The 22215-nt window shown below is 40.8% G+C and overlaps 1 long non-coding RNA gene across 12 annotated transcripts in view; it reads right to left on the bottom strand.

Annotated features, from left to right (window-relative positions):
- Window positions 1-22215, bottom strand: part of LOC102082788 (uncharacterized) — a 139750-nt gene that overhangs the window by 59891 nt on the left and 57644 nt on the right. For 11 of the 12 annotated variants that reach the window (XR_003222191.1, XR_003222190.1, XR_003222186.1 and 8 more), the window contains one exon: window positions 4987-5263. This is a non-coding gene — a long non-coding RNA (uncharacterized LOC102082788). Of the gene's footprint in view, window positions 1-4735; window positions 4774-4986; window positions 5264-22215 lie in introns of all 12 variants that reach the window. The other variant, XR_003222192.1, reaches the window with a different exon arrangement.

The raw sequence follows: 22215 nt of genomic DNA, 5'->3' as shown, positions 1-22215 counted from the left end.
GTACATGTTTTGTGGCCATCTATAGGTTTGCAGTGGTGCGCTGAATATATAAAGGCCTAATGCACGTTGAGTGTATTTCATATTATCCTTTGCTGAATCAAGAAGGAAATAAATATATAAGTAAATGACAAGTTTTTGTCTCAGTGATCCCTGAACAAAACACACACACGTTTTTTTGCCTGCCCTCCTTACTTTCAATCAAGCAGCTTATCATGCTGCTCACACAGCATCCTGTACAGCATCTTTAAGTATCAATAAAACCCTAGCTGCAATCACCACATTAAAGGAGAGGACAAATGCACCTCTTGACCCAGACACATCTGGTTAATGAAAATCTGAAACATTAATAAAAACGCTATCGGTGAGCGATGCTCGGCTGCACACGTCTCAGTGGAGCTGTGAATGAATATCCTCATTTTGCACGGTCGCTACATACCGAATGCACAATCTTAAAGGTGTTCCTTACTATAAAAACAGTTCATCTTCATTCGAAACAATGATATTTATTGGAGTCTATGTTTGCGGGTGTGTACCCATGATCCATAAAGAGATGTACAGTATGTATATATTCATAGCTGACTTTTATGGCCGTGAAAACAGGTCCCACTAGTCTACAGTGGCAAATAAGCAGATATTATTTCATTCATCACCCCTAAGAGCTTATACTGTAGACCAGTAAAGCTGAATGCTGATAAGCTGACCATGAATCACTGCAACATCAAGTATGTGTATTAAAATGCTATTCAGATTTATTATTTAGTCTAGTCTGGTATTGTGACTTTGTTAAAATCTAATAGAAATGACAACATTATTGTTATTTGACGCTTTGGTAAATGGTTAAATAAAAAAATAATATGCCTAAGATGTATTGTTTCCATAGCGGCAACAACAACAGCAACTTCGTGTGTACCTTGCATCAATTTCTACTGCACCCATTTTTGCAGAGCTGCTGGAATGGCACACCAAATGAATCATTTACAGAAAATTTTGATTTGTCAGTGCAGGATAGATGGATCCTGGTCACGCTGTATAACAAAAGCATGGGTGGGCATTTACAAAGTGTCAGGTACAGTGCAGAACAGAAATCTCCTAATCTCCTTACTCTTTGCTGTTCATTATTATTTTACAGGGCAGCCGTCCCAAATACATAAGGCCCCTACCCTGCTCAGCCCAGTCTGCCAAGCAAAGCACCAATGCTGGGTTTGATATTCTTCCAACATCCAACAGGCTATGATTATTTCATTCCTTTTTTAACATAACGCATCAATTATTCAACCTTTGCGAGACCAGATTTGATTGCGTTTTTATTTAACAAAAATGACTGTGTGCGCACGCGCCTCCACCCATCTAAAGGAAGACTGAATATAAAACGTTCCGCAAAGATAATACCTCATGGCTTGAAAGAGTGATGGATGGTGAAGGGGGTGGAGTAGAAGGAGAGAGAGAGAGAGAGAGAGAGAGAGAGAGAGAGAGAGAGAGAGAGAAAATACAAGTACTCTGGAATAAATGATGACTGCATTAGCATAGGATAGCAAAGGGTCCCTTCACTCTACAATAAATTGCTCCCCGTCTTCAAGGCAAACTGCCCACACAACAAGTGCAGCCATGACATTGGAAAGCGTGTGTGCACGGGTGTTTGCTTGGACTGATTCTGCTGGAGTGTAGCACTGCTGCAGCACTGCAACAGCCATGAAAAAAAGATTTGGTTATTATGTAGCAACACAAATCTGTTACATCCAGGTTTTCAGTGCAGTTAAGTAAAGTCAAACACCCAGCGGTTAACGGGGTAAACTTTCACTGTTTAAATGTAATGAAGGCCTTAAACTTAGTGCTCAAAGCATTTCATTTTTGTATTAATTAGTCTGCGACGCCCAAGACTCATTAATTCACACCTTTTCAAAAAATTATCCCTTTATCCCTTCGCCTCATTTCCTCTTTCTCTCTCTCTCTCTCTCTCTCTCTCTCACACACACACAGGCTCACTTCACCTCTCTGTTCCCTGCCATTCTTCTCCTCTCCTCGCATCCTCATCTCTGCTAATGAGCCTACTTAAATCTATGCCAAAACACAAACAGCATGAGAAAAAGAAATAGGTACAGTGCTTAGTCTGTTTGTTAAAGGATTCATCATGTGAGCTGTTTTCAATAAATAATAAATGCAAGCGCTGACTTTTGTCTGCAGACGAGACTTTGGAACATGAATTATGCATTGTTATTCTTGGATAGGCCAACACAGGGACAGGGTGGCAGTGTGTGTTGTGTGTGCACGCGTGGAAGTGTGTGTACATGGGGTAGATCCTGATACACACTGCGAAGACAATGTTTCTGAGGCTTTACAATCAAGGCATGTGGACACAGCTCACTGTGATTACAACTCAAAAGACATTGTTTTGTTTGCAAATACACATGCTGCCTAAACCTTAAGCTCCGGGAAACTCAGCACGACGTTTCTGTTTCCAGTTAGAAAGTTGAAAGGATCGCAAACTGCACTGCTCGACTATTATTAGTCGTTTATCTTATTCTAATCAAGTCTCTTTTATGGTTGGATGATGAAGGGCAGGATGTGTGTGTTTTCACTCAATTGCCCTGTGTGTGTGTGTCTATGTGTCTGTGGGAGGTGTGTGAGGTGGTCCTCCTAGCACATTTGTGTTCACAGTATTTTTCCATTTGATCCCTTCTCTCTCCCTTTTCTCCTCTTTTTTGCAGCTTTTCCCTACCCTATAATCACAACGACAACAAAGGAAGCTTCGTTCCCGCTAGACAGTGGAAAGGTTTCACTGGCAATGCTGAAATATCTGTGTGTTTTTCCCCCCACTTTATTGTCTGTTGTCACCAGGAAATATGAGTAAAGAAAAAAACTTGATTGAAAATCAGCAAAGAAGAGAACAATTACAAAGAGGAGAAAAGAACTCACATCCACCCGTGACAGCAATCATCACTGATCTCTGCTGTCATTTTTACTCCACAGTAAATAATTCATCAAAAGAAACAAAGGGGAAACAAATATGCAAATAAACCCCAAAAAGGCCAGTAACATCGGCCTAATGCCACAAGGGAAGAATAGCAGTGGATTATTATCATGGCAGGTTATGATTGTGATGAATCTGAATTTTTCTTGTTTCATCTACCTTGACAGTACTGAAGTCACACATGCACACAGGGAAAAAAAACCTGGAGGGATTTGAGGGTTTGATTGAGGAGAGGAGGGAGGGGAGGGATTAAGGACAAGGGGAATGGAAGGATTGGGAGGAGGGGCAGGGGGGTAGTAGACATCGGAGGGAAGAAGAAAGAGATTTGGGAGGGGATGGGAAGAAAGGAGGGAGGGAAGCTTTTGAGGGTGTATTCGACAGTACTGTGAAAGGTAGCCATCAACGGCTTTGATGAAAAGTGCAGGCCTTCTAAAGCTTAGGAGTGACAGCATATGATTTGGTCAAAGCATGAAGCTTTTCAAAGGTAGACATTCTCACTCCCATTCATCTCTCTCAGGTTGAATATAACTTTTGGGCTGAGCTCTGGCAAAATTCTGAATTGGTTTGACAGATTGACTGCATATTGTCCCTGTGACTTACTGACAGTTGGCTGCCTGGAAATGTAGACATTTCTCGAAATGAAAGGGGATTATATGTAATGTTTCAACAGCACTAAGATCACAGAGTATGCAGAAAGGCACATTTTGTATCTAGAAAGTGACACAAAATATGTATGTCTTGTATACTTTAAAGAAACCTAATTATCATTGCCCTGTTTCTCCAACAGCAGCTATACAAAACACCAAGATGTAAGAGTAATGGCTTTGAATGGATTTCCAAAACTGAAATTTCAGTGTTAAAGATGTACAAAAAGACATCAAACACTTTTTTTTCACATGTTATAAAAGTCAGTCCCCCTTAAAACTTACTTCATCACTTCTGCAAATGCACCTCTTGTGTATGTTATGCGGCAGAGTGTGTGTTTCCTACATTTGGTCACATACTCTTCTTGGAGTGGTGCTTGAGGCTTATTAGCAGTTTGGCTTGGTAATGTGACAATATGGACAGGCTTTCTGTGCCAACAGTCGTTAAAATCAAGGGCTGAGGTTTACAGTCCCAGGTCAGTGATAATAGGCAACGAGCCTGTCAGATGATACCACTGTGTCATTTTCATTCACATACATAAATACATAATGTTTGAAATTGCATGCAATTTAACACCTACGCACACAGATGGACAAACACACACTCATGATGCTGCTCTTACATGTAAAAGCATGCACAAAATTGAAAACACATGTCTGTGAGGCTCTGGTCTGGCAAATGTGTATCGCTCTCTCTCTCTCTCTCTCTCTCTCACACACACATACACACACACACACACACACACACACACACACACACACACACACACAGATAATAGTGTCTAATTTAGGCCCTCATATCTGTAGAGTTCTCAGAGGACTACATTTCATCAGGAATACACCGATGACCTACATACTAGGAATACACAGACAGACACACACACAGTAATATAGCCACAACATGCTTCAACACTGCAATACATCCCTAGACTATAGGGATCTGCATGCAGACACATATAGTTCACTCCCCATACACTCTGGGTGCCACTCTTCACACCTAATCAGTAGCACATAAATGCAGAAGTGTAAACATGCCTCAAGTCAATGTATATGTCCTTCCATTCACCCACTGCAAACACTCACATATACACACTGACTGTATGCAAAAAAGATATGAACTCACATTCACTTTGAAAGTTTAAAAAATATCCAAACAGAGACCTATAAAGTATAAAATGTAAATCACATATATACACACTGAAAGGTTGTAGCTATAATATCTGGTCACATTACAGCACATTATAGTAGATTAAGATTGAATATGGTTTATCCTATACAGAGATAAGAACAAAGATATTTGCGTATATAACAAGATTAACAAAAAATCTATTTGGGTTATTGTTTTTATCCTGACATGATCATTTCAGCACTCACCAGAAAACTCTTTGTAATGCTGCTTCATTTAGGACTCCAACCCAAAACAACATTCAACATTGCGGTTGATTTCCACTTTGAGTGGTCCTGCTGTCCTGCTTGGGGCAAATCTTCCAATAATGTGATACAGAAACCGCACCATGTTTCTGCTGAGGAGGACTGCGATTGCTGTATCGATGCTGTATTATGCATTCTGCTGGCACCAGACAGACCTCCAGTCATCATTCATCATTCATGGGCATCGTCTGTCAGCATTTCAGTCTATGGCCAAGAGGACCTGACAAAGAATGACAGTGAGCAAGAGAAAAAAGGAGGAAAATGTAACTAAATGCACCAGAAGGCCTGATTCATACACAGTCATCAAACACTAAGAAAGAGATTAAGTCAGAAACACTGACAGAATGAAAAATAAGGAGATAGAGTAAAATGTCGACTTTTATCAAGGAGAGGGGAAAGAAGAGTTGCCTGTGAAAAAAGACATATATTATTTCTATGAAACACATCCTGAAATCTTGAATACTGAAAAAACATATTCATCAGCAGGTTAAGAAGACATTTAGAGTCCCTGCAATAAGACTTTTGGCAATAGTTGGAGACACAGGCAAAGACATTTATGGGTGGCTGTCTGCTCAATGCCATGCTTATAAATGGCTTAAGGAACCTGACTCATACATCTTATTGGTTTAGAGAAGAAGGAACTGAGGTTGGGACCACAAATGATGCAGAAATAGACATTTGAACCAGCATGGAAACACATTAACTATTTTCACATTTATGGGTGGTTAGTGGGACTCGGCTCAATGGTGAAGAGGACCTGACTCATACATGGTGGCGTCTATACTTCCTTTTAGCTCCACAGCTTAAAATTTATACCAATAGCAATTTTTGGAGCTGATGTTGGACCACAACTAATGGCGTACTCATTGGATTGTAATATACTGTATTTCCAATTGAAGCAGACACACTGCCTTATCTGTGATGTTTATACAACAAATGAAAGATTCTCATTACGTTTCCATCACTCAGTAAAGACTATATTAGGATAACTGATAGGAATCTAATTGAGACACAGAAGTTATTGGATGTTACTAAACAAGTATCAACTTTTCTGGCTTTAGGCAGTATTTTATTATACTGCTTCCTCTTGAACTAAAGCAACCTCGGTTATGTGTAGAAATATCGATTCCAGCTTCACTCCCTAAATGAGTATACAACACATTCACAGCCTATGATTATATAATTATCTGTTGCCTCAGTAAATCACTCTAATTATAGGCGCACTGCATGCGCCAACTGAATGAAATGCAGGCTGTGTTTTCATGTACATAAATTGAGCTCGTAGAATCAAAAGATTCTGATGTCGTTTATTTCAATAATAGCACGGACTGTTTGAGGCAATGCATCTGAAAGTTTGCACATTAGTAAGATGATCAAGATGCTGATGCTGATTAAATGTGTAAATATTGGAAAAACTGACACAAGACAGCTTTTTATCTGTCTGCAAGGGCGACGACATTAACTCCTACTTTAATAATCAAAAGCACAGACACTCGTCTGCTGAGACTTATACTGACCTTCTGAAGCAAAAAAATGAGGCGCAGTCTGAAAGTTCTACTTGTGCCACAATATTACACATTTTCTATCCGCATTTCTAGAGTAACAACAATAAAATTTGTTTTTTTAGACTCTTATGATCTTTGTAGAAGTAAGTTTTAGTTTCCACTGACAGCTGACTTACAGCTATCTTTCTTCAAGCTACAACCACTATTTGGGATTGTCAGCATCCTTTACATCAAGTTCCAGATGCTTCTATTACGGCTAAAGTTTAACTTGTACGAAGGTAATACTAATAGATACAGGTTGTCCTTTGTTCCATCTGTTCTTCTTTTTGTTTGTTTTTTGTAACAGTGTAGGATATTTGGACCTTGTATTGTGTTTTGTATAATGTACTATAATTATGTATTGTGTTGTGTTGGTCTACTGTCTGCTAAGGAAATTGGCTTGTGGGGAAAGGTTTTACTTTTGTACTCTGCCTTTCAAAGATGGCCTCCAGACAGATTTATTTCAAAGTGCATTAATCAACAAACAGTTAATAGCACATTTTAGCTAGTGCACGACAACATGGCCTGTCTGGAGTGCTTCAACGGGATTGCTGAGGTTGATAAGAGAAATCTCCTGACATATATTGGATGGACTGCAATGTAGTTTGGTACACTAATGTCATGTCTCCATCAGGATTCGAACAGATTTTTATTGATTTCTTTTAAACTGGCATATAAAATTAGGGACTTTTTCACTATCCAATAGTTGTAATGTTAACATGCTAGCATTTAGAACTTGTGTGATGATGTATAGTCTCATAGATGTACAAACATGTCCATTGATTTTCTTTGCATTGTTTCCCTTTACTTTGTTCGTTTCAAGCATGATTTCTAGTTTAAAATCATAATTTATTCAAAATTCTTTCTACATTCCATCAATGTTAAAGCAGCTACATATAAAAAAAATATTTATAGATTAAAGGTATCCCAAAGTAACAAAATTGTACAAACGAGGACCTGTAGTTATAGTTAGTCTATTCCAACTACTATTGTTTTTCATTATGTACGCCTGTCTGCAAATTTAGGAACACAAACTGAATCTTATGTAATGAGGTAAGCTGCAACTGAAAAGTTTCTATTATATTATGTGATTTTTTTTAAATAAGTGATTTTTTTTAAATAAGTATTTATCTGAAATAAGAAACAAAGAAGAGGGAAGTCAGACAGAGAGTAAGAAGAGGCTGAGTAGAACAAACAACATTTTGTAATCACACATTCACAATGTGCTACCAAAGAGCCCAGCTACTGTTATGTAAACCAGAATGAAACATTCATAGCCAAAAACCTCATCTGACTATCGACCCATTGAGATTGTGCGTGAAAGACACATATGGAGGGTTGGCTACTATCTGAATCTCATCCATAGAAAACAGGAATGCTTAGAAAGGCTCAGTGTGGTAGACAGATGTCAAACTTACTGAATTAGCGGTACGCTACTTAAGAAACACTTTTACTGCCATGAACTAAAAAATACTTCCAGAGAAACTAAAGTTGTATTCGCACCCTAAGTAGAAGTATTGATAGGGATTGTTGGGTAGAAGGGAGAAGATGAAGGGCAATAAACAGGGTATATAAGAGGGGAGAATGGAAGAAAATACAGATAGGGATTAGGCAATAAAAAGACAGATGAGATCAAGAGACAGTTCTGACACGCTCAGGCAGTCAGTGCTTTCTGTGAGCCTGGGAGCAGCTGAGCTGAGTGGTTGCACACACTCCCACATGCACAAACACACACACACACACACACATGCACCAAATTGTGATGTGGTTAGCCGTGACTTTGTGTCTGACTGGGTGTATATATGAGATGTTTAGAAAGGGGCTGTACTGTAGGAAGTTGTGCCAGATCCCCAACACCACACCCCGCCACCATAAGGAGTAGGAGACTTAGTGGGCTTTTGGCTTCTGTTGTGGTTCCTTTAATTCTCTCCCTGTCTTTTTTTTTCTGTCTCTGACTCTCACTCAATCTCTGTCCTAGCTGGCTATCTGTTTCTCAGTCCAACGCTCTGCTTCCCTTTGGCTGTTTCTCTGGATTTTCTTCTCTCTATATCCATCGATCTTTCTCTCATCCTTAAACCATTCATCCTTCACTTTCTTCAAGGCAATACAGATCCATGAATAACATTTGAAGTTATCTAACATCATGATATCTGCATGTAACAAATCAAATAGGAAGGCGCAACTCAAGAGCCAGCAATCAAAATTCAGTCTTGGAAAAAAGAACATGACAAGAACTTGGGCAGTAAAAAAGCGAGCTTTTTTTCCAAAAAGCATCAGTAAAACCTGTCCTACAAATGACTAAAGAACCTGATCTTTTACACATGTGTGAGCCAAAATACTGTAATTTGACCACACGGGCAGTTTAGTTTATGACTGTAATGAATATGGGAACGTCCTGTCAGATAAACCACAACACTCATACGGTGGTGTGGTGTGGTGTGATCATACGGTGGTGGGCTTTGTTAAGGTTTTGGGCTTCTGTTGTGGTTGCTTTGTACTTCGATGCCAGTTTTTTCCTCTAAGATTATCCTGGCATTTTTCATCAATCAACTTCTTCTCTCTTTCACCCTGCTTTCTTTGACTATGACTTAATTTTCCTTTAATAACTTATAACTGAATATGAGGAATAACTACATTTGTTCCTTTGGTTTTTCTAATGCTTATTGCTACACAATATTTTTTCTTCCTTTCTTTCTCTTCTCCTCATCTTTATTTTTTTCTTTTTTTAAACTTAAAAAGTTTTAACCTGCCTTTTGCAACACTGGTCGGCTCAAGACTCTTTGATTTTTCAGTAAACCTATGTGTATACACCCACACCTTCTACACAGAAGCACTGAAGCACACAAATACAGACAGAGCACCACGGGTGCACTTGTACACACATGGAACCTGACAGTCTCATTTTCTGCTATACACACGCAATCTTCTAACCTTCTATCAAGCGACCCTGCATGCCTTGTTCACCCATTTCCTATACCTCAAACACTCGCATGGCAACTTAATTAAACCACACTTAAGTCTAGATTGTTCAACTGGGTTGTTTGAGAAAAAGTGGACCAGGTATTAATCATGTCGCAGGGCCACAAAACTGTTTACACAGACACATTGTGGGGTCTTCTCTTTCGTGTGGGGGACAGATGGGCAGACATTTTTAAACCTAGCACTGGGTTTGGGTCAAGTGTCTAATTGGAAAAAGCTTCATACAAACGTGCATATGTGTGTATGAATTACAAAAGGTCATGGCTTCTTTTGCATTGGCTCTTTTTCCTTGTTGTGAAAATGAAGTGACCTTTGACCTATTAATACATTCTAAAGCTACCCTTACTTGCCTCCTGCCCATCTTTCATTCACTTGGTCCCCTGATTTTTTTCTTCCTGTTTCTCTGGCTCTCTGTCTGTCTGTCTGCGTGTACCTCACTCTCTGTTCCCTAATGAAATCTGTTCCCTGTGGGGTAAAGGGTCAGAGCCCCAGATATACACATGCACACATAAACACCAAGCCGTGGAGGGAACACATACATACACATGCAGATAGGACACATGCAGACATGCACACATCCGTGTGGATAAAAGGATAGACCCCCACCAACATTGCTACTGCCACACACATACACAACACACACAGACACACACTGACCCAGAAATCCCCTCTCTATTATGCAGAATATCAGTTGGCTGATGGTAGAGCTGATTATGCAGCTACCCTCTGCTAGCCCACAACTCCCTGGTGGATATCTGCCTTTAAAACTCCAATCCCAAATGTCTTTTTAGCATATCAATAGAGAATTATATATTCCTAAACAGTGGTACTTACATACATACAGTTTTTCACAACTTTCTCATCTCATAATGTCACAGTGTGAGTCTGATTTTTTTTTTTTTGTTTTTCTAATGTGTGCGCAAACATTCCACATAAAACACACTCAAAAGTAACATTTAGCCGTCACACTGATGTAAAGACTACAGAGGTTTTCTGTCATGATTTCCTTCTCCCTCTGTCAGAATATGCACCATAAATATTGCATAAGCAAATTCAGACATGTTATTTTCTGAATTATAATAAGTTTTTTTTTTTTTTTTTAAAGCATGTGGCAAAGTCTGGAATCTTAAATCTTGTTTATCTTTGGCCATGTGATGCTGGGCTTGGGTAAATGAAATCCACCAGACTACATGACTTTAGCTGGCTGGTCAATGCTCTGTGCCAGCACTACAGCAAGTGATATATATTGTGTGGTAACCTGACAGTAAATAATGGTAATTCACTGCATAGATAATGTTTTGCACAATTACTTGAGTGCAAAACAGTCCCAGTTTAATCAGTAATATTAAATATGGGTTATTCACTAAAAACATTTAGATTATAAAAAAGTAAATTGTACAAGACTGCTTGCATAAAACTTTTATTAGGTAAGTAAACTATAAATATTAAAGACTACTGATTTAGCAAACTTCAAATCACTAACTGTATTTCAGTTGTATATGTGGGTGGTTGTGGCTCAGCAGGTAGTGCGGGTCAGCTGCTAATTGCTGGTTTGGTGGTTTAATACCCTGCTCCCTGTGGCCAGTGTGATTTTACAGTTAGAAAAGAATAATTATGGTCCTTCTATTCTCACTTTTCACCCTCCTTGGTCAAATTTTAATTTTATTTAATGCAAGTTTCCTTAATTTAAATAGGCTATTATACTTGTGGACTCTAACAGAAGAATTATCGTGGCAAACTAGAGAGAGAGAAATAAAAAAAGTCCTCACATAAATGGCTTGATAACTTCAGAATTAAAAAAAAAACTGACCCTCAGTGTTTCTTGCTGCCTACTCCATTTATAATAAATGTAAGAGCTCAATGTGTTATGCAAATGAGTCAGCAGAAACACAGTAACTAGCTCCAGATCGCTCTGCATATGCACTGGCTTGCCTTGGCATCAGAGGGCTGGATTTATAGATTGGTGCAATGTAGATGAATGGAGTAGTGACCCTAAGAAAGATTGTGTGCTAAGCAAATAAGAAAGGTAATCTTGGTTTGTGAGTGTGTACATGTGCATGTCCTTATATGTGACTACACATGTCACATGCTTGCATATCTGTCTGTTCACGTGTGCATGAGCATGTCTGCAAATTTGTGTGTGTGTATGTCTGCGTGTTTTTGCATATGTGTGGTTTTGCTTGCTTTATCGTGATGAGATATGAATACAGCCCCTCTTGCACTTCATTGATAATGCTATGCATTGCCATTCTGCATGTTTTAGCTCGGTAATTGAAAGGCCATCTGTGGTCTACTGGGGAGGTTTAGTAAAGGGTAAACTGCATGGCTTGTTATTTTAGGTGAAGGAAGCCCTCGGAGGCCAAAACAAATTAGTTTGTGTCCAGTTTAACCTTCAGAAGAGTCAATTACAGGAGGTAAGGCGTTTGCATGCATGTTCTTCAGGACTTTATGAAGAATTGCTTACATGTTCTCAAAGAGCAATAATAAAACAATGTCAATTTGACCCCGTAGCTCAGGGTAAACTAAAGCAGATACTACTTTGTCAAAAAGACAATATGCAAAAACAAAGATAACTGATTACGCCAGGTGTGCGCGTGTGGGTGCACGCGTGTGGGTGTGCACGTGAGCGTCTGCTTTAATATGTCTGTAAAGACTATAAACATGGAAACGGACATGACCCGCACGTCTCAGCAGTTTCCTGTGTAAGCTGTGCTCTGTGTGTGTGAGTGTTCTCTCGTCACGCGGGTCTGCAGAAAAGCCTTTTTCACTCTATTATTGTGTCTCAAAGTCTGTGCACCAGCCCACGTGTGTCTGTCTTCACATGAAGGTTACTTGCCATTCGTCTCCTGTCACCCACAATCCTCTCTACATCATTAGGACCTGGCAGGGGTTTTTCTGGTCAAAGTTCACTCTTTCAAAGGTGGGCAGAGATCAGGTCAGGTTTGGTGTGAGGTGACAGTGAACAAGCACAAAGCTGTAGCACTGACACCTCTGAGGACTCGGGAAACATCCAAAATGGACGGCAATTTCAGTGTAATAAGAAAAGGGGCAAGAAAAGGTAAAAGCTAATAAAAAATAGGAAATGACTTATATTATTTTAAGAAAATCACATTAGTAATTGAGGCATTTAAGGCTCACTGTGACACAAAACAATGCGCACCATAACCCTCATATTAGCATCAAAGTAAATAAAGTACTCACTCTGTCTCTGTCTTCCAGACACCTTTAGATTGTTGTTTTATGTTAATAAACCAATTATTAAGATTTAAGTTAAGTGGTAATCATTGTGCAGACAGCGTCCTGTCACATTCCATGCCCCTATGGAGGCATGTTGTTAAAACAATAAACATCTGTACAAAGAAGAATGAGAAAGAACTGTCCGAAAGATGACTCATTCATCTTGTGTCAGTCTGTTTTGGAGAAAGGAAGAAAAAAAAAGACTTGAAAGGGGAGGAAGTTCAGGTTCACCGTGGAATTAAGAATAGGGCATGTTTAGCTTACATACACAGAGACATCTGTTAACATCCACACACCAACACAGCAGTTCCCTCACACTAACACACTCACTCTAACACTGCCAAAACAAATATTTCACACAAGCACTAAGTCAACCTATTCACCCAGTCCCAGCAGTTAAAAGCAAAGTTTTGCCCTCCAGCTAAACTCAAGCCTGACCATAACTGAGCCTGCGCTTTCAAGTCATTTTATTGAATTCCACTTCACTGCTGTATTTTTATTGTTTTTATTTTGTTTTCTATACTGCTGCATTCTGTTTTATTGCTGGAGTTTTGACGTTTGACAACTTGGGAAGACTTGGTGAAAAAAAAAATACATTCTTTTTTTGTCTTATATTTCAAGACATTGTGTGATAATGTTTTATTGCTATCACATTTGTGGATATTTGCAGCGATGATTACGGCAATGAATGTATGCCGCTTCAAGTACACATAATAGTGCTGTTAAACACCATATGCAAAAATGGTGAAGTGCCATCCAGTGTACCACAACAGTTTATCTCTTCAGCTATAGCTGCACAGACGAGGGTTATGGCCTTTGGAATGTAAAAATGAGATAAGAAGGTGAGTATGCTATAAAAGGCACTGACGAGTCTCTCTCTTCCCTTTTCTGCTTACAGATGCAATATTTGACATGCACAGCATATGCAAACATAAATTTACAAATTGTGCATGCCATATATGAATGCAACTGCTGTGTACAGAGTGACTCACAAAAACTATCCAATGACTAGACAAGCATCAAGCATAATGAAACTCTGAGTAGATAAAATACCACGACTGAAGAGTAATGTAATGGCATCCAGCGGGACAAAGCGCAGACCTACTTCTACTGCTTTCCTTTTTTGTGTCAGTGCAGTGGCAGCAGCCTCTGTCTAATCATCTTGTTTTTGTTTAGGTCTTTTGGAGGGGGGGGGGGGGGGGGGGGGGTATTTTCTTTTTTCACAGTCTCATTGTTCAGAGTGAAATCTCTTTCTGTCCTGTTACAAAACACATCCAGTTTGAAAACACATGCAGACAGGTATGTTAGGAAAGAATATTTAAATAAAGACTCTAATAAAGCTGTATGCCTTTACAGAGTGTGTGTATTTATGTCATTTCTGAGCCACCTTTGATCATCCTTTATTTTTTATTATTCCAGCACATTCTATCACGGACAAGTCGTGTATGTTGAACTACTCACGAGAGAAAATCGATAAACCTTTGATTTCACTTCAGTTCACATAAACATGAACTCTTTGTGACTCCAACGTGTCTGTGGGTGGGCAGGAGGGCTGGGGGTGGCGCTGTTAGGTTGGTGGTGGTGATGGGGGTGGGGTATTGAGTGGGTGCATATGTATGAATGTATGCCCATCTCCCAGATGAACAGGATGTGGGAGGTCAAAGAGGAGAGGGTCAGAAGTCAAGCCTGACTAAATAATAACCAGATACTCTTTTCAGTAATACACACATGCACACACACACATATGCACTCACAGAAACACAGACACACACATTGTCCAAACGCAACTCTATATGTTGTTATTTTTGAAACGTCTGGACAGTGTCTTCCTTTGTGACCTCCTTACACAAAAGCACACTTGAACATGCTCTGTTTCTTTGCCTGTGTCTTTGGCACTCAGACACCCACCTTCACACACACATGCACACACCACACACACATATGCACATGAGGAACAACATAGAGGATTGGAATAACCAGGGTGTCCTCATAAGAGAAACAAGGCTATTTTTAGATCAACTAGCAAATTCTCTGTTCCACCTGCATTCTCTGGGAATGGCGCATGCTGACCTCAAACCTGGAAACATAATGGTTGTGGAACACCATCAGTATCCCATCAAAGTTAAAGTTATTGACTTTGGCCTAGCACGTCCCATATCTGAAGTGATTCCTGGTTCCTTTGTGCAGACGGTTTAGTACAGAGCACCTGAAATAATGCTTCATATTCCATTAAATGAAGCAACTGACATGTGGACACTGGGGAGGGTAGCCATGGAGCTTGCTACAGGGGTGCCATTCTACCCTTGCGAAATTTGATGTTTTGAAATTCATCATACACACTCAGGGTCAGCCAACAGATTATGTCATAGACTCTTGGATGGGCACTGCTTATTATTTTGTAAAAGACAACTGCAGCGAACAGCACTGGATATTTAAGACGAGACAGGATTCCAGTCCCGGGAAACTCGATATATAAAACCTAAGCGTAATAATGAACAACTAATGAAGCTTAAAACGGGACCCAGCATTGAGTGGCCAGAATTTGGTCAGCATGATTAAATGGATACTGGACTTGGATGCAGACCAGCGCATCACAACACTGGAGGTTCTCCAGCATCCATTTTTTGACACTGACCTCTCTAAGAGTTCCCCTTGCATTGACATTAGAAGGACAGAGGGACAAAACCTTGTGATCTCTCAGCAGCCTTAAAATTGGAAACGAGAGACACCACACAAAATCAATCTCCTGCAATCCCCAGCATTGTTTCTTTGACCCCAGACAAAAGTAAACATTCAATTTAAAACCACAAACAGGGGTTGGAAAAAGCAATTAACAGCAAAATTACAGATGCATTCCAGTGCAAATGCTTATCCACATTGTAAAACCCAATACTCATTTAAATCTGATTACAACAGTTTAATATTTTAACAAAAAAAATAATTAAGTTGCTCCAACAATTATCACTTTGGCTTTTTTTTTTTCACTTCCCTCACCCCAACCAGTCACTGCTGTGACAACAGCCTGGTTCTGCCAGAGGTTTCTTCCTCTTACAAGCGGGTTTTTCATTCCCACTTGGATACAAATTACTGTTTATGTCATGTTAAATAAACCAGCTTTAAGCATCAACTAATTGTTGTTTGTAATTCTTCCTTACCCCTCAGTCTCCTAGTAGGTGTATCTATGGTACAGATGTGAAAATTCCTCATTCTTGAGTGATCCCATTCCCAAATTTGGGTGTCCATGGTGCCCGGCCTGAGCAGATACAGCCACAGTGCCAAAATGACACCATTGTGATTTTGACAACACTATTTTAATGTTATCTAACGTGGTGCAAAAAAACAAAAAAACAAGGTATATAAAATCACTGGACACTGGACAGCTTGGACGTTTTTTTCCATTAAGTACTGTCCTGGCACAGATTCCACAAGGTGCTGAAAACATTCCTCTGAGTCCTTATTTGACATGATAACATCACACCATCGATGGAGATTTTCAGCTACATATCTATGATAGAAATCTTCTGTTCTGCCACATCCTGAAGGTGGTCCTGTTGGACTGAGGTCCGGTGATTCTGTAGCCCATATGAGTACAGTGAACTCGGTCATGTTCATTAAACCATTGGGTGATGATTTGAGCTTATTAACAATGTGTTGTATTCTGCTGGAAGCAGCCATCAGAAGATGAGTACACTTTAGTCACAAAGGGATGGCTATGATCAGCAACAACACTCAGGTAGGCCGTTATTTAAAAATGATGTTCGATTGTCACTAAGAGGCTCAACGCGTACCGAGAAAATATCTCCCACACAATTACACCATCACCACCAGTGTGAACTAGCTTGAGAACCGTTGATTGCTGGACATTTTCTCTTTTTCTGACAGTTCTCTATAAACACTGGAGATGTTTATGTGGGAAAATCCCTGTAAATCAGCAGATTCTGAAATATTCTGACCAGCCAAAACCCATACCATGTTCAAAGCCAGTTGAGCAGGTGTACTTAATAAAGTTGCCATGAAAAATATTTGAAATATTTCTAAGATTCTCTTAGGTAGTGAAAAAACCCCGAAACAATTAAAAAGACAACAATACCTCTAGCTTGTCTAAAGTAGTGCTGCGCATCTGCTGACTTTGAACCTGACTTTGAACCATACCTGGTCGTGATCATGTGCATTTGGCTTCCACTGTTTCTTTCACTGGCAGAGTCTTCTCAGCCTCAACCTGCGACTTTAAGGCTTTAATATGACAACGTTTACAGGGCAGGACTGATAACGTTTGCTGCCTCGCTCCCACATTAACCATTAACGCAACTATCTTTTTATTAGCCACAGCCGCTAGCTAACTTAATGATTAGTCTAGTCTGACAAAATGAGGAGTACAAGAAGGATTGATATGGGATGGAGCAATCCTTTCAGCAAAGGTACGTTTAGACACTTCTTTTGTGGTGCTCAAAGACCCCCAAATTTTGTGACATCACTATGTTGACAGTGTCATAATTTGCCAACTCATCTACTAGAGACCGGACACAATGAAAAGACGTCTAACTGTCCGGTGTTCTTGATGTCACGATGCTTCTACAGCTGGGGACATCACTGAGACTTAGAAAGTGTCTGCTTATGAATATTTTCTGTCTAAATAGCATAAATAAATAAAATAAATAGCATAAATATTAACCAATATAGGCTAGATATCTAGACATTACTAGCTTCATTTAAACCTTCCAAGTTTGTAGTCCTATAGCTTATTGCTAGCTGCCATAAACTAGCTGCTTACTTCACGTCAAAAGGATGTTAACGTCAATGGCCAACAGCAGGCTGTAATCAGTTTGAATATGGCTTTAAATTAATATGTATCAGTTTATGCCTTTTGTTGGATTGGAAATTTCTTTTCACTGCTACATTTAACGTTTGGGTGACAGCACAAAGAGTGAGAGGGGACAACAGAGAGGGAGAGAGGAGGATAAAGACAACAAGGAGAGAGACAGCAAAAAGAAACAGGAGAGAGTGCATAGGTAGTTATAAAGCCAAAGTAGCTTCTGTTTTGCCCACACACACTGATGATGATTTCACATCGCTAAGCAGGGTTATCAAACGTGGATAGAATCTTATGAGAATCTTATAAGTTTCCTAAGATTATATTTTTGTGTTATTTTCTCATTGAATACAATGTGTTTGTGTGTAATTGTCTGAGCAAAGAAGGAGCGAGGAGGATCTAGAAAGAGAGAGAGAGAGGACAGAGAGATCGTAGAAGAGCAGAAAGAACCAGGTGAGTAAATTAGCAGATAATGAAGTTCGGTGGAAAAACACATTATTTTTCACAAGATCATTTTAAATGCATTTCATGGATGCTTTGTGTGCTTTCCAGTAGACACTTAAAAATGCCAGTGGACATTCTACACAGAACGTATTGATATGAAAATTTGCATTTGACAGGGTTCGTATCATTCAAAAAACGGCTGCCGGGATTGTTCCCACTACACTGATGTGACACACTACAAATCTACTCTTTGTATTGGAGTACATGATGGTCTGTGCTGAGTCTGTACAATACAGGGAGTGTTTGTCTGGATTCAAAAACGTTAATGTAAAAGCTTTTCTTTCAGCAGTTTGTTACTTGTTCAGGTGTATGGATTGGGACTATAATGTTTCCCTGTCTTTATTATGGAGTAATTAGCCCTCCTGTTATTGTTGAAATACCATATATATATATATATATATATATATATATATATATATATACATATATATATATATATATATATATATATATATATATATATATATATATATAGTGGACAGTATCTCCGCCTGTCACGCGGAAGACCGGGGTTCGATTCCCCGACGGGGAGCCATGTAGCAGCTGGATAGCGTAGTGGTTAAACTACACGCCTTTGGAGCAGAAGATCGCAAGTTCGATTCCTGCCTGGGGCGTCTGTATCCAGTAAGGGTCCTAAGGCTAGACCCCCTATGCTAAAGTGAGCCTACCGCAGACATGAGCGAGACAGATAAATATGAAGGCATGCCGGCTCGGACGTCGCCCGGATCAACAAGGTCCGCGTCAGATGTTGAGGAACCAGGGCACCCTGACGACAAGTGGGCTACTGGAACAAGAAGGCATCGGTGGGCAAGAGACGAAAACAGGGCGTTGTTGGAATGCTACTACGCAAGTAACCCTGGCGGAAGGGGTTACATGAATAGGATGAGGGACCTGTGGATTCTTCGATACCCAACATCCACAATGACGGCGAAACAACTAGTAGCTCAGTGTTCCAACATTCGAAAGAAGGGACTACTCTCACAGCTAGAGATTGACGAGATACAACATAAATGCTACGGCAAGGAGGAGTCAGGACGCCAGGTCAGGGGGGAGATATCATCACCCCCACCCGAGATTGGGTACATAGCCCCAAGTGCGATAGGAGAAGGATCGTTGAGTGCGAGAGGAACTGACCTGAAAGATAGGATAATGGCCAAGCTTGAAACCTGGATCCCCCGTAGCCGGTTACCAAGATTACGTGAAGTACCCTCAGAAGGTCTGCTAGATGATGTTAATGCAGCACTACGGATGATACCTACAACCACGATTACCGACACTAACAAGCTGATCTACACTACGGCAGCAGTGATCAGTGAGATGCTTGGCTACAAGTTGAACAGCCACAAGGGGCAGTACCCTCCATGGAGAAGGAGGCTAGAGGGCAAGATCAAAGTAGCACGAAGGGAGGTTAGCCAACTAACGGAGTTGCAGAAAGGCGCGACAAAGAAGGTGCATAAGAAATACAACAAGCTGTCCATACCTGAGGCCTTGGAAACTGCCAAGCAAAGACTCACAGCCTTGGCCAGCCGCTTGAGGAGGTACACCAGAGAGATAGAAGGCAGGAGAATAAACCAGCTGTTCTCCACAGAACCAGCAAAGGTGTACTCTCAGTGGCAAGGGAACAATAATAACAGAACAGCACCACCAAGGCTGGAGACGGAGCAATACTGGAAGAGCATATGGGAGAAAGACACAACACATAACGGCAATGCTCAGTGGCTAGTGGATCTGAGGGCAGACCATAGCGACCTCCCTGAACAGGGTCCAGTAACCATCACAGTGGCAGATATCCAAGAAAGGGTCTCCAGTATGAAGAATTGGACAGCACCAGGCCCCGACATGGTTCACGCCTACTGGCTGAAGAAGCTGACTGCACTCCACGAGCGTCTGGCAGCACAAATGAACCAGCTGCTAGTTAACGAGAGACACCCAGAATGGCTAACCGAAGGTCGGACGGTCCTGATCCCCAAGGACCCCAAGAAGGGACCGGTCCCATCCAACTACCGACCAATAACCTGCCTCAGTACTACATGGAAGCTCCTGTCAGGCATCATATCGGCTAAGATGAACAGGCACATGGGTCAATACATGAGCGGGGCACAGAAAGGGATTGGCAAGAATACCAGAGGCGCAAAACACCAGCTACTGGTAGACAGAACAGTCAGCCGAGACTGCAAGACCAGACTGACCAACCTGTGCACAGCCTGGATTGATTACAAGAAGGCCTATGACTCAATGCCCCACAGCTGGATACTGGAATGCCTAGAATTGTATAAGATCAACAGGACCCTAAGAGCCTTCATCAGGAACTCAATGGGGATGTGGCGTACAACACTAGAGGCCAACTCCAAGCCCATAGCACAAGTCACCATCAGGTGCGGGATCTACCAAGGAGATGCTCTGTCCCCACTGCTGTTCTGCATAGGCCTGAACCCCCTCAGTGAGATCATTAACAAGACTGGCTACGGATACCGACTACGGAACGGAGCGGTTGTCAGCCACCTCCTGTACATGGATGACATCAAGCTGTATGCCAAGAGTGAACGAGACATCGATTCACTGATCCACACTACCAGGCTATACAGCAATGACATCGGGATGTCATTCGGACTGGAGAAGTGTAGTCGGATGGTAACAAAGAGAGGGAAGGTAGTCAGAACTGAAGGGATTGAACTACCAGAAGGCAACATTGCAGACATAGAGGACAGTTACAAGTACCTGGGGATCCCGCAAGCGAATGGGAACCATGAAGAGACCGCTAGGAAAGCTGCAACCACCAAGTACCTGCAGAGGGTCAGGCAAGTCCTGAGGAGTCAGCTGAACGGTAAGAACAAGATCCGGGCCATCAACACCTACGCCCTGCCCGTGATCAGGTACCCTGCTGGGGTAATAGGCTGGCCAAAGGAGGAGATAGAAGCCACTGACATAAAGACAAGAAAGCTCCTTACCATGCATGGAGGGTTTCACCCCAAGTCCAGCACCCTGAGGCTGTACGCTAAGCGGAAGGAAGGGGGCCGGGGACTGGTGAGTGTCAGCACCACAGTCCAGGATGAGACAAGAAACATCCACGATCCACAGATATATATATATATACATATATATATATATATCTATGTATATATATATATATATATCTATCTATGTATATATAGATAAATATATACATATGTATAGTTGAAAGTACTTTTAAGCACCCCCTGCCATGTTTATATTACATATACTGTTCGAGTCAATTTGACCCGGCAGTCAAAGTGGAGGTTAAAGGGGTCGTAAACTATTTGTTTCTTTGGATCTGTGAGACATATTTCACCCCAAACACACATATACACATATGCACACACACACACACACACACACACACACAACCTGAGAGCTTGTCCCATTGACAGGGTATCAGTCACGAAACAGAGGAAAGAAAAGGAGACGAGAGTCATACAGAGAACCAGGGAGGCTAGATTTAGCCTGTCAGTCTTAAAAGGTCAAAGGTCACAGTGGGAGCCAACTGACATATATTCACTCAAATATGCACTCACACACGTACACACACACACACACACACACACACACACACACACACACACAGACACATACATATATATAAACACACAAACCATGAAGTTCATTAAAACAAGGTCAAAAGTGGAGGGCAGGCAGCTGGCTAGGTTTACAGAGAGAAAGAGAGAGTGCAGACAGCTGGGGAATTTTACCAGTCTCTGAAAGCAAGTTTAAAAGGGCACAAGTGAATGTTTATAGTAGGGCAAAGAGGTGCAAGAACTTATTTCAATTGTTCTGAGTGGACTTTATATCAATAACATGCTTTCAAGAATTCATGGGCACTTTGTTAGTGAATTCAATCAGCAAAAGTGAAACGGTTAATGATGCAATAAAGTTATGGGACCAGAGAAAACTTGTCTTTATGTTTTGCCACAAGCATTGTGAAGTTAAGCCCTCATTTCCTGTCAAAGCAGAAAAAGGAAGCAGGTAAAACATAAACAATCCCCGAGCCAAATCCTCTTCTTTTAAACTTAATGTCACTATGGCACACCTTCTAATCATCCAGATTAGTCTAGACTTGGACACGCTAATTCAGCTATTGTC

Source organism: Oreochromis niloticus, linkage group LG11 (genome assembly GCF_001858045.2).
Source record: "Oreochromis niloticus isolate F11D_XX linkage group LG11, O_niloticus_UMD_NMBU, whole genome shotgun sequence".
Taxonomy (NCBI): domain Eukaryota; kingdom Metazoa; phylum Chordata; class Actinopteri; order Cichliformes; family Cichlidae; genus Oreochromis; species Oreochromis niloticus.
Note: the sequence above shows the minus strand (reverse complement) of the source record. Positions and strands in the feature narration are given on the sequence as shown.